Source organism: Trichechus manatus, unplaced genomic scaffold, assembly GCF_000243295.1.
Source record: "Trichechus manatus latirostris isolate Lorelei unplaced genomic scaffold, TriManLat1.0 scaffold00001, whole genome shotgun sequence".
In the NCBI taxonomy this organism is placed as follows: Eukaryota; Metazoa; Chordata; class Mammalia; order Sirenia; family Trichechidae; genus Trichechus; species Trichechus manatus.
The window spans coordinates 40301464-40314335 of NW_004443937.1; positions in this window are offsets into that span (position 1 = coordinate 40301464).

The following is a 12872-nucleotide window of genomic DNA, read 5'->3' on the forward strand; positions in this document are numbered from 1 at the left end:
CTAGGAGCTTCTTAGCACAGGGACCCCCAGGTCCAAAGGATGATCTCTGCTCCTGGCTCTTCTTTCTTGGTGGTATGAAGTCCCTCTCCTCTCTGCGCTATTTTCTTTCATATCTCAAAAGTGATTGGCTCAAGATACAACCTAATTCTGTAGATTGAGTCCTACCTCATTAACACAACTGCCTCTAATCCTGCCTCATTAACATCACAGAGGTTAGGATTTACAACACATAGGATAATCACATCACATCACAAAACAGTGAACAACCACACGATACCGAGAATCACGGCCTAGACAAGTTGACACACATTTCAGGGGGATACACTTTAATCTATAACATGGCACCATTCATAGCAGAAGAAAAGACAAGAAAAAAAGAAAGAGAGAAAATAATCAAATGGCCATTAACAGGAAAGTATATAACGTTTAAAATTTAACAATAGCAAAAAAAAAAAAAAAAGAACAGGGAATGATAACATGAGTTTAGCAGTTACCCCTGAGGAAGACACAGTGATAGGATAAAAAGAAGTACACAGTTAGATATGAATTATTGATAATATTTAGTTCTTTGTGATTTGACTATATTATAAAATAAGTCAAGCAGAATGGGAGTCATGAATGAACCAACGATGCCCATCTTCATGAACTGAGAATTATGATTAATCTATCTCTACGACCTGAGTTCTCAACTGTTTCAAAACAAAAATAATAATCATCCTTCGCCACGTTTCCTTCTAAGCCACACACTCTCCACTTAGCATTTTCAACCATGACACACTAGGTGCCAGTTGTGTTTACCTAGCAGCTACAATAAACATGACTCTTTATTAAATGCAAATGTCACCACGAAGTAGAATCAACTATTGACTTTGTGCAATCTATCATCAACAGAACCATCGACATGTCGAGCAAGACAGAGGACGTATTATCTATGCACACCATTCAGAGGGCCTCCTGAAACACAACTAGTTTCCATAATTAGTAACCAAATAAAACCACAGCAGCCAGAAGAAGAACACAACTCTTTTCAGGAAACTGTAAATTAAAGGGGGATGCCTAATTAAAAGTATACTGCTATACTCACACAAGCGTTTCATCTCTTCTTGTTTAATGACAGCAATCTTTGCTACCTATTCCACATTACAAACTACTGCTTCGTCTCTGACATAAAGGCCAGAACACCACACACAGTCCTCATGTGCTCACTCTTTCGCCTTTCACATGTCATTAATTTCTTCAGAAATATCTTTATAGTCAATGACATTTGATTTTGAGGATATTTTTAAAAAATAACTTGAGGTCCAAGCTCACTACGGCAGCAGTATCTATAAGAACCAGAGGAAGGAATGTTTTTTAGTAAATGAGAACACAAAATAAAACGATCTTTGTTTTTTAAAAGCTCTATAAACTATGTCAAGGAGGGCAATCACATTGCCAGACACCATAAAACAACATATAATTGAACTCCAGCAGTCCATTAGAAGACCCAGAACGAGTCCTTCTCAGTGGCTGCAATGAGAGTTGGATTACTCACAAGAAGTAGACTGAGAAAATTCCCATGATAGTGGGCCAAGACCTACCATTGCTTCTAATTTTTTTGGACCCTAGTGTGATCACCCAATACTATTACACTAAAGGGAAAAAAATAGGCTCTTCTAACAAATACCTGATATCTCTCTAGCTTTTATCAAGGCCCCGATTATAATTTATTTTAATATTTCAAATATAATTGTGTATTCCCAGACGTCCACATGCAAAAAACAATGAAGTTAGACCCCTATGTCACACTGTCTACAAAAATTAACTAAAAATGGATCAATGATCTAAATTATACAAGCTAAAACTATAAAACTCTTAGAAGAAAACATAGGGGTTATTCTTCATGACCTTGGATTTGGCAATCGAGTCTGAAATATAACACCAAAAGCACAGGCAATGCAAGAAAAAAAAATAGATAAATTAGACTTCATCAAAATTTAAAATTTTTGTACATGAAAGGACATTATCAAGAAAGTGAAAAGACAAGCTACAAAATGAGAAAAAATATTTGCAAATCATATCTCTAATAAGGGTCTAGTACCAAGAATACATAAAGAACTCTTACAACTCAACAACAAAAAGGCGAACCACCCAATTAAAAAACAGGCAAAGATATTAACACTATAGACGTTTCGCCAAAGACCATATACACATGGCCAACAAGCACATAAAAAGATGCTCAACATCATTAGTCGCTAGAGAAATGCAAATCCAAACCACAGTGAGATACCGCTTCATACCCCCAGGATGGCTATTATCAAAAAGACACAATAACAAGTGCTGGAGAGGATGTGGAGAAGTCGGAACTCTTGTATGTAACTTGTGTGAATGTAAAATTATTCAGCCTCTGAGGAAAACAGTTTGGAAAACAGGTTCCTCAAAGAGTTAAATATAAAATTACCATATGACTCCACAATTCTACTCCTAGGTATATACTCAAAATAATTGAAAATAGGTATTCAAACAAATCCTTGTACACAAATGTTCATAGCAGTACTATTCACAATAGTTACAATGAGGAAACAACCCAAGTGTTCATCAGCAGAGGAATGGATAGACAAAATACTGTGTATACATACAATGGAATATTAAACCAGTTGCCGTCAAGTTGATTTCAAGTCATGTGACCCCATGTTTGTCAGACTACAACAGGGCTCCATGCAGTTATCAATGGCTGATTTTTTAGAAGTAAATCACCAGGCCTTTCTCCTGAAAGGATGGACTTACACCTCTGGATGGACTCGAACCTCTACCTTTCAGTTACCAGCCAAGCATGTTAACCATTTGCACCATGCAGGGAGTCCAGTGGAATATTATTCAGCCATAAAAAGGTATGAAGTACTGATACATACTACAGCGTGAATAAACCTCAAAACATTACGCTAAGTGAAAGAAGCCAGGCATGAAAGGTTATATACCGTATGATTCCATTTATGTGAAATATCTAGAATAGGTAGCATAAAAACAGAAAGCAGATTGGTGGTGGCAGGGGGCTGGGGAGAGGGAGGAATGGGGAGTAACTGCCTAATGGGTACATGGTGGTATTTTGGAGTGATAGAAATTTTTTGGAACTAGATAGAGGCGGTGGCTATACAACATTGTGAATTTACTAAATGCAAATGAATTGTTCACTTTACAGTGGTTAATTTTATGTTATCTAAATTTCACTTCAATAAAAAAAATTGAATCCCTTCTGATGTGAACTGAGGTAATGCTATCTGAGATAAATACGGCTATCTTCTATTTGGTTTTCATGGAGCTTTGATCGGCTGAGGGGGACACTAGGAAATTAGCCTGGCTCATTGATGAAAACAGGTGGAATGTGTTAGGCTTGCGTGTGATGGGATCCATACCTACAGGGCAAAGTATAACAAGGTTCCCTGCAGAGACAAAGACCCACCCCAGGATACCGGAGTTGGCCAGAGGCACAGAGGCTGCATTTCAACCCCAGGCACACCTTCAGATGGGCACCTTTGTTCAGTGCACAAAATATTCAACTGTCAGCACGGCCTGGGGACATATGCCATGTTTCTTCCTTATTCATGTGGTATTTTCACTTTCCTTTTCCCCTTAAAACAATCCTATAAGAAGAAGGGTTCCTGTGGTACAGGGAGCATCCATCAATATCCACAGACGGGCTTCAAAGGACTCATCAACCTCCCAAAATCGTACGCAAAATTTGATGTCTGTGTGAGCGTGCCTGCTGCTCTAAGGAGAGGTTTCAGAGAACTCTGATGTGGAGTTGAAATGGCTCTGCCTTGTGCTTTTAGCATCAAAGAATGAAGGAAGGAGAATGGTAAAGTATACACATCTGCCCTAACTATTGCGTATGTTCTTCCCAAATCACATTCAACAGTTTACTCCAGTCAGACGGCTTTTCATTCCCATAAATCAATGTTCAGACTTTGTGCAAAAGATTCACCTCGAGAACCTGGGAAAACTACACATTCCTGCCCCCATCCCGCCCTGGCCCCGAAAGTCCAGGACCCAAATGAGTTGCTGTCAAATCAACTCCAGCTCATAGCGACCCCCTGCGTGTTAGGGCAGAACTGTGCTCCACAGCGTTTTCAATGGCTGATTTTCAGAAGTAGATCACCAGGCCTTTCTTCCAAGGTGCCTCTGGGTGGATTGGATCCTCCAACCTTTCGGTTAGCGGCCAAGCACATTAACTGCACCACCCAGGGACTGTAAGTCTGGGACAGAGCCCAGGAATCTTCACTTTTTGCAAGTGCCTCGTGTGATTCTGAGGCGGCCGGTCAGAGATCCAAGTTTCGAGAAACGTGCCATGATTCAACCATCAAAAGCAGGAATCGCGCTCACGGATTCAACTACCAAAGGGGAAAAAGGACCGTATTTGTTTCTTTGTAGATACAGCTTCGGAAACTTTGACTTAGATTACTCGGAGCCACAAGGAAATTATAAAGCATGTTTTGGCAATAATTACTGCAACTTGGCAATTCCTGCAGCGTGTTAAGATTGCTGTTATTGATGGCTCTTATTATGTTTTCCTATGCACTAAAATACAGGGACATACGGTGAGAGGGATGAGGATATTTTAAAACAAGATAGAAAAGAGAAATATTGTTAGTCATGTTCTCGTTATTCCTGTAGCCTGACTACCATGAGGAGCGGTTGAAATGCCTTTTAAAAAGTTACACTGTGGCTTTAAACTGGGTTAACTCACCGAGCGTGGCCACTGAACAGGTAGCCATAGAGATACAAAGGATGGGACATTTTTCCACATTTCTCTTTTACCTTTTATTTTCCCTCTGGTCTTCCGTGCTTTTCTTTTTGGAATGGATGAAGTTATCAAGTTGCCTTACATAAAAGCTTTGCTTGAAAGATTGGTAATCGTGCATTTCACAACTGAATTGTCCAGTCTACCCAATCTGAAAAAGGCTCTTCTCTTTTGTTCAGTCCAGGTTACCTCCTTTGCAGAGTGTAACAGAAATATCTGGATATGAAACTGAGAAATTGTTCATAAATATTATGGAAGGCTCTCTGCGCTGTTTACTATTAGAGGCCTGATTTAGCCAGCAGCAATTCTGCTTTCGCTGGCTAGGGGATTTTTCACTTTTCTTCTTTTAACTAAATCACCCACAGTTCAAAAAAAAAGATACAGATTTCACAGCACTTTCACCCATGATTAGAGCAGAAGGAAACTAATTGCTATTTTTAAAAGACAGTTTTAATATCTTTTACTACATCTGGAGAAGAAAAGAAATACCAGCAGTGCTCTCTCCTGTAGGTAACTTACTTATCTTGCCATTTCTTTACTTAAAGTCTTTGTGCTGAGCCAGCCAATAAAATGCATGATTCCACTGGCAAAAGTTTTCTCACAGAAACCAAACCAGGAACAGCATACATTATGGAGAGGCTAGACATTTAAACTAGTTCAACAACAACAAAAATCTCTGACTAGAGGCTAATAACACAGCTCAATCAAACCAGTGCCATTCCTTATCAAACGTTTGCGAAATTGCAGTTTTGAACTCTGACCTGCTATAAATTGAATTAAAAGGTGTCATTCTAATTCTGTCTCCTTGTACAATAGGGCATTGATACAGAAAGCAGGGGGCCTGCACTGAACACACCCAGTTTACAACGGAAAATGTGGGGTGATTCTTTCCCTCTCTTAAACAGTGGGTAAATTTTTAACATGTGGCTCCTGGGCGGGGTTGCCAATTAAAGAGTTGTAGAGCCTGTCGATGCTGGTTTAACGTTTCACCAAGGCATCAGCTGAAATTCAGCAGCACCAGTCAGGCTGTTAACGGACCAAATGATTATCCCTCTTCTAGTTAAGAGAGCACCTGACACGCCTGAAGAGGCTCCTGTTCTTTGTCGCAAGCCGTCTGCAGGCTGTGCCAAACCTCCGCTTGGCAAAACCACTTTGTTTTCAGGTTCACTGGGGAAGTGTCTCCCTTTGTTCTCAGAGGGGCTCCTGAATGGAGGCCAAGTTCTCCTCTTGCTTTCCAATTGCCTTCTCTCAAAGATTCTCTTTTTCTTTCTGCCATGAGAAGGAAGAAGCTAGTCAGAGGCCACCATCAGACTCGTTTAAAGGGATTTAGCAAGGGATGGCCAGGTGGACACTTTACTCATCATGGTGGGTTACACTCAAGGTGGAATACAGACAGTCTAGCAGTAAATTCTACCCCACACTTCTCTGGAGTATCTAATACGTGAGCTATGGCCACTTCAGATCAAATCCAATCAGCTCTAAATCACAGAAATATATTCATGACCTAAGCACCTGTTAGGAGTCCGTGGGTAGTACAAATGGTTAACGTGCTCAGCTGCCAACCAGAAGGCTGGAGGTTTGAGTCCACCCAAAGGCACCTCGGAAGAACAGCATGGCAATCTACTCCTAAAAAATCAGCCATTGAAAACCCTACAGAGAGCAGCTCTACTCATACACACGTGGGGTCTACATGAGTAGAAAGGACTCAAGGGCAACTGGTTAAGCCCCTCTTAAAAAAATAAGTGTGTTTCAATGGGCAAGTATGCATTGTCTAGACTCTAAAGGAGACCCCCTGCCCCTCCTAGATATCAGGTTATTAGATTCCGATTCTATGGGAGTGATGTCACACGTCTGTAAATTGTACATAACTGACAGCAATGCCAAACAATTCTGGTCTATAAGCATGAACATTCTGTCCTGTCTTTTAGAGGTTCAACTGACTCCTCCCCCACGCCCCCACGGACCAGTTTTGTCTCCATTTGTAGCACTCATTTCAATATCCCTGATCTATAAATGTGTCTGTTCTCTGGTTCTCTTTCCACTGGTTGTAACATCTGCCTGGTTCTCTCATTATGTGTTGAATAAAAGCTTTACACCTATTCATTTTATATCTGTAGGAGAGTCATGATTCTACCTTTTGTTGAAAATTATCCTTTAATACATGTATAGATATCAGACTACAAACACTCAATTTAGTCCATGAGGTAGAGTCTTAAGTCATATGACTATATATGCCAGACGCCTCCTTCTGCAGCCACTGCACACGCCATTCCCCCGCCTGAACTGTTCTCCCTCCTCCCCGTGCTGTGCTCGGGACCTAGCTAATTTCCAGTCGTCCTTCAGTTTGGCTCAGTCGTTACTTCCATAAACAAGCTTTCCCTGACCACCCCTCCTCTCCACCAGACTGGTTCAAATCTCCCCGGTACATGCTCTCATTAGGCCAGCACCTCTATTTTGCAGCACTTAACACCAATGACATGTATCTCTCTGCTTTTTCTGACTAATGTCTACCGTTTCTGCTAGAATAAATGTTCCCTGATGACAGGGACCACATCTGGTTTTGCTCACCATTGTACCCCCAGCTCCTAGCCAGGGCCTGGTATGCAGAGGGCTCAAATAATATTTGTTGCATACATCCCTGAAACAATCGATCCAAAGAGCAAGGAATGGACAGGCTGTGAAGACTCAGATACAAAGTCAGCAGAATACATCTGGACTAAAGCTGACCAACCAGCAAGCAAGAGACTATACTTTGATGTAAGTGCCAAAGATCACCTGTTATAAGGTCCAGTGGCAATCCTTCTGACTTTAGAAGGCCCTAGATCAAAATGCAACCCCCCCTGAAATTTCCTCTCCCCTCCTCCAAAGAGTTCTAAAATCCAAGAGAGCCTGGGAATTCCTCCCGGTTACTGTGAATCCGAACAAAAGCAAAACTCAAAAAGATCACAGCTTGAGTCCTTTATGGAACAGGAGCAAAATGGCATAGAGGAATGGTTCTCAAAGTGTGGACCCCAAGCCAGCAGTATCACTTGGCCATTCTCAGGCCTCACCCCAGACCTACTGAATCAGAAACTCTACATGTGGGGCCCAACAACCTGGGTTTTAACAAGCCCTACAGGTGAATCTGATGCTTGTTAAACCTAGAGAACCACTGGCAGAGAATAAAAATGGGGCTCAGAGTTATCTAATATATAAAGCTGTGAGACTGAGTAAGTTACTTAAACTCTCTAAGCTAGAAGGTTCATTAGGAAAATAGGGATAATAACAACAAAACCTATCTCATAGGATTTTATCAGAATTTTTTTCTTGAAATAATATATATATTGCCTAGGAAAGTAACTGACAAAGAAATAAATTATAGCTGCTATTGTTGTACTTGGAGCCCTGGTGGTCTAGTGGTTAAGAGCTCGGCTGTTAACCAAAAGGTCAGCAGTTCAGATCCACCAGCCGCTCCTTGGAAACCCTATGGGGCAGTTCTACTCTGTCCTACGGGGTTGCTATGAGTCAGAATCGACTTGACGGCAACGCGTTTTGTTACTGTTGTATGTATCATTAATTTCATCATCATAACTTTGTCCAGACTCTAAAGCCTGGAAACCCAGCATAGGAAAAGACTGTGTAGTGCTCTGGCCTAGCAGTAGCAAAAGAACATCACAGGGCTGGCTCTTAGGGGTCCAGGGACGAGGGGATTCAAAATTGTGTACCACTGCTGCCTTCTAGCTAATGCCATGACTTTTGTTTTTTTTTTTTTTGCCGATGATTTATAACAAAATTTACCAACTTAGATGGACACAGTGCTTAAGAAGTTACACTGTCACTTTGGAAACATGTTTATTTGATCCTGAGAATTGTCATTTCAGTCAGAAGAGTTAGCGGACTTCGCCAAGGGCACACTGCCACCCCTCCTAGTCACCTGCTGCTCCAGAAGGTGAACCCAGTGCTTCTCCCTCCACTCTTCACGGCTGACACTTTATCACTTTCCCGAGGAACACAGACACTCGCCAGATACCCTGTGGAGTAAAATAAGCTTGACTTTCTTCAGAGTACTTCTTGGGCCCTGGCATATGGTTCTGCTGATTGTCTTCACTTACAAACCCCACATTTAAACGAGCTTCCATATTTTTAAAGTCCTTATTAGCAATCATTGGTCCCTTCTGCTGTATGTTTGTTTTATTTTTAATACAGACTCTTATTTTACATTGAACTAGAATCTGTGTTTGACACCAGCCTTTTTAAAAACCAATATCCTAAATATCCACTTGTAATAGAGAAAGCTATAGAGCATCTTCTCTGCTCCTAAAATATGGTCACTTTTATCAATGTTATTCAGTCATTCTGGCAACAAGTATTCACAAAGCACCTACTCCTTGCTGGACCCTGTGTGAGGCAGTGGACACATGGCAATGAATAAGTCAGATACGGTTCCTGCCATCCTGAAAGAGAAAAGCAGTCAGACAATAATCTAAGCAGATCAACAAATAAAGAAAATAGCCACAGACTGTGGTGAGCGCCACCGTGGAGCACCAGCAGGTAAACTGTAAGGAAGGAGGAGCCGTCCACACAACAGCGTGCTGTGGTGATGGAGAGACCCGGGCCGGGCGGCGCGGGCAACCACAGAGCGTGGTCAGGGAGACACTCTCCCTAAAGAAAACACTCAAGCATTTCTGGATCCAGAAGGTCTAATGTCAAAATCAAATACGTGGAAATATGAGCTTACAGAATGGGTGAGTTAGGAATGGATTATCTGCTTCAACAAGAGGATTCAATCCAGTATTTTTCTTAAGCAGAATTTCCTAATATATAAATATATTTGTATATATTAATTATATATATATTACCTACTCTTATTAAATATAACTGGAGCCCTGGTGGCACAGTGGTTAAGCACCCAGCTGCTAACCGAAAGGTCAGTGGTTTGAAACTACCAGCTCACTCCATGGGAGAAAGATGGGCTTTCTGCTTCCGTAAAGATTTACAACCTTGGCAAACCTATGGGGCAGTTCTACTGTGTCCTATAGGTAGGTATGAATCAGAATCAACTCAGTGGCAACCAGTTTTTTGGTATTAATATAATGTACTATGGGAGCCCTGGTGGTGCAGAGGTTTGGTGATATGGCTGCTAACCAAAAGGTCAGGAGTTCAAATCCACCAACCACTCCTTGAAAACCCTGTGAGACAGTTCTACGGTGTCCTATAGGGTCGCTATGGGTCGGACTCCACAGCAACGGGTATAACGTACTATAATGCATTTGGAGCCCTGGTGGCACAGTGGTTAAGAGCTTGGTTGCTAACCAAAAGGTTGGCAGTTCGAATCTACCATCCGCTCCTTGGAAACCCTATGGGGCAGTTCTACTCTGTCCTGTAGGGCCACTATGAGTCAGAATCCACTCAACAGCAATGGGTTTGGTTTTGGATTTGGTTTTATCTCATAGTGCCGATGTTGGTCAATCTCATAATAGGGATTTATCAAGTCTCAACTTGTGCAATGCTGTGTTCCAACTGGCATCCTCAGAGCAAAGACAACACAATGTCTCCACTTCTGCATCCGTTGGCTCAACCTGGTTCCTAAACAAGATGGGTTTAGTTCCAGGCATGCTTTCATACTGTTTTTGCCAATTTCCAACTATACTGTCTTTTCTAAATATTTTCTGGTTCAAGGGAGTATGCTCAATTATGAAAATGAATTCTTGTAAACAACTCCATCTGGGTGTAGAGTCGATTCCCACCATGAAGTTCAACTTTTCCATTACAGGGAGAAGCATTTTCTTCCTGGCTGCTCAGTCTTCAGGTTGTGAGGTAGAAGGATACAGGCTTATGTGCTACAGAACGTCTTCACCCTTTCCAGTGTTTTGTGCAGTACATAACATGTTCATCTCCATGTCTTCTTTATCCTTGACTCATGTGTGCTCATCCTCAAATACGGGGTCCTTCTGTACTTGCCAAAGGTAAACTGCAAATCAATATGTAGGGTATACACCTAAGCTGATGATGGTATTTACCTTGTAGAAAAAAAAATGTTGTATTTCAATGGGAAAATATGAAGTGTCTATAGTACGCCCTTCCAGGTTGTCAGATTCTAGCCCTGTTCACTCTCTTTGAGCTGTTTTCCACTACTTTCTAAATTATAGGTAACTGATAGATATACAAATTTTGTCCTGCCAGGTAGTGATTTTAGTTGACTTCCTCCCCATTTGCAACTCATCTCAACGTTCCTTTACTCCATATAATTTGTGCTGTTTTGACTTTTCCTTTGAGCCAGTTATAATACCTGCCTGATTCCCTCACATCACATAAGCAAAATAAAATCTATAACACATGTTCATTTTTATACCTGTATGAGAATCATGATTTTACTTTTTTCTGAAAATTATCTTTTAACAACCTGAAAGGTTGGTAAGAATTCAGACTTAATTGGCATAATACTATTTTTAGAGTTTCTGTTCTACTTCCTGAATTGGTGAGTAGTGCCTGGGGTCTTAAAAGCTGCAAGATAGACTACAGGACTAACTGCATCCATGAACTACTGCCTCCTCTGTCAAGAGACCAGAAGAACTGGATGGTGCCCGGCTACCACTCCTGACCATTTTGATCACATCCACGATAGATAGATCCTTATCACAAGGGAGAAAAATGTGGAATGGAACTTCAAATTCTGAAAGATTCCAGGCTTACTGAACCTCCTGAGACTAGAGGAACCCAGGAAACTATTGCCCTGAGATATTCTCTAAACCTTTGACCAAAACTCTCCCCTAGTCATCTTTAGACTAAACAACAGTTTAGCTAACTGTAAATGCATGCCTTGAGTAGTACACTCTCTTAAAAGATTATCTATATGAGACCGAATTGATAACAGTAAATCTACAGTGTAGATGAGAAGACTCGAGCAGGAGTGAACCTAAGCTGAAGGTGGTGAAACAATTTGAGAAGAAATACTGTGACTGTTGACACAAAGTGAAGAATGTGGCAAGCGTCACTGACCTGCACCTGGAGAGACTGCGAGTGGGTGCATGTTTTCCTCCGTATATTTTCACCAAAAATAAATACTATTTTAAAAAAAGAATTCAGACTTATTTCAAATGTTATTTTTAAAAAACTTTAAATTTTAAGTGATACCTTTCATATGAATATAGCTATCAGCAGTATTAAATTAGTTTAAACCATACAGAAAAATAAAGTGTGATGAGAAATATCTATGTTTTTTGGTCCCCTTTTAAAAAATGCTTCTGAATTGATGAAAAACAAAAAGCGTGGAAAAGAACAAAAAACTGACAACAGCAAGTTCATAAGAGGCAGAGGCATAGCAAGCGTAGCACGCGCGCAGGGGCAATCTCTAAGTTGTGTCCCCCTCCTCAATTCGAGCACCCAGGGGCAATCTCTAAGTTATATCCCCCCGGCCCCAGTTACAAGATGAATAGACATTGACATCGGCGACACAGCAGAAACATCTTCCCCCCTCTCGTCCAGCTATCTCAGTCAGGTGCCTTTCATATTTGTGGTACCTCAGAATGTCACTCTGTGGAGCCTCACCTGGCACCCCCTTGGACTTGCACCCAGAGGCAAGTGCTCCTCACTGCTCCCCATCCCCCACACCTCTGATAAGAGGACAAAACGATTCAATTCAACAATTCTTGTCCTCAGGAAATGTACAGTCTAGTGAAAGGAGATAAATAAGTCACCACAACTTGGCTTCAACTTGTAATTAAATTTTTCTACGCTTTATTCCCAGAAGGAATATGTAAATAACCTCTTCGGAGAGGGGAAAAAAGGAGATGCTAAAAACTGTTTTAATCTCTATAATCTTAGTTTCTAAACTAAAATAATATTTTGACAGTATGCCAACTGAAGCACATTATATACCTAAATCAAGGATTTTACTAAATTTACTGAAACGGAAACTACACATACCCTATCGGTCCTACTGTTGCATGGGTAAGAGATACAACTCCTGGCCACCAATTCACCTCCCCAGCCTGCAGAACAGAGTGATTACAGCTTTTTGTCAACTCTAAATAACACCACAGTAAGCAACATAACTCTAAATTACATTAAATGATACTCTGCTCAACATTATTCGACATTAATGCAGAATGGCAAC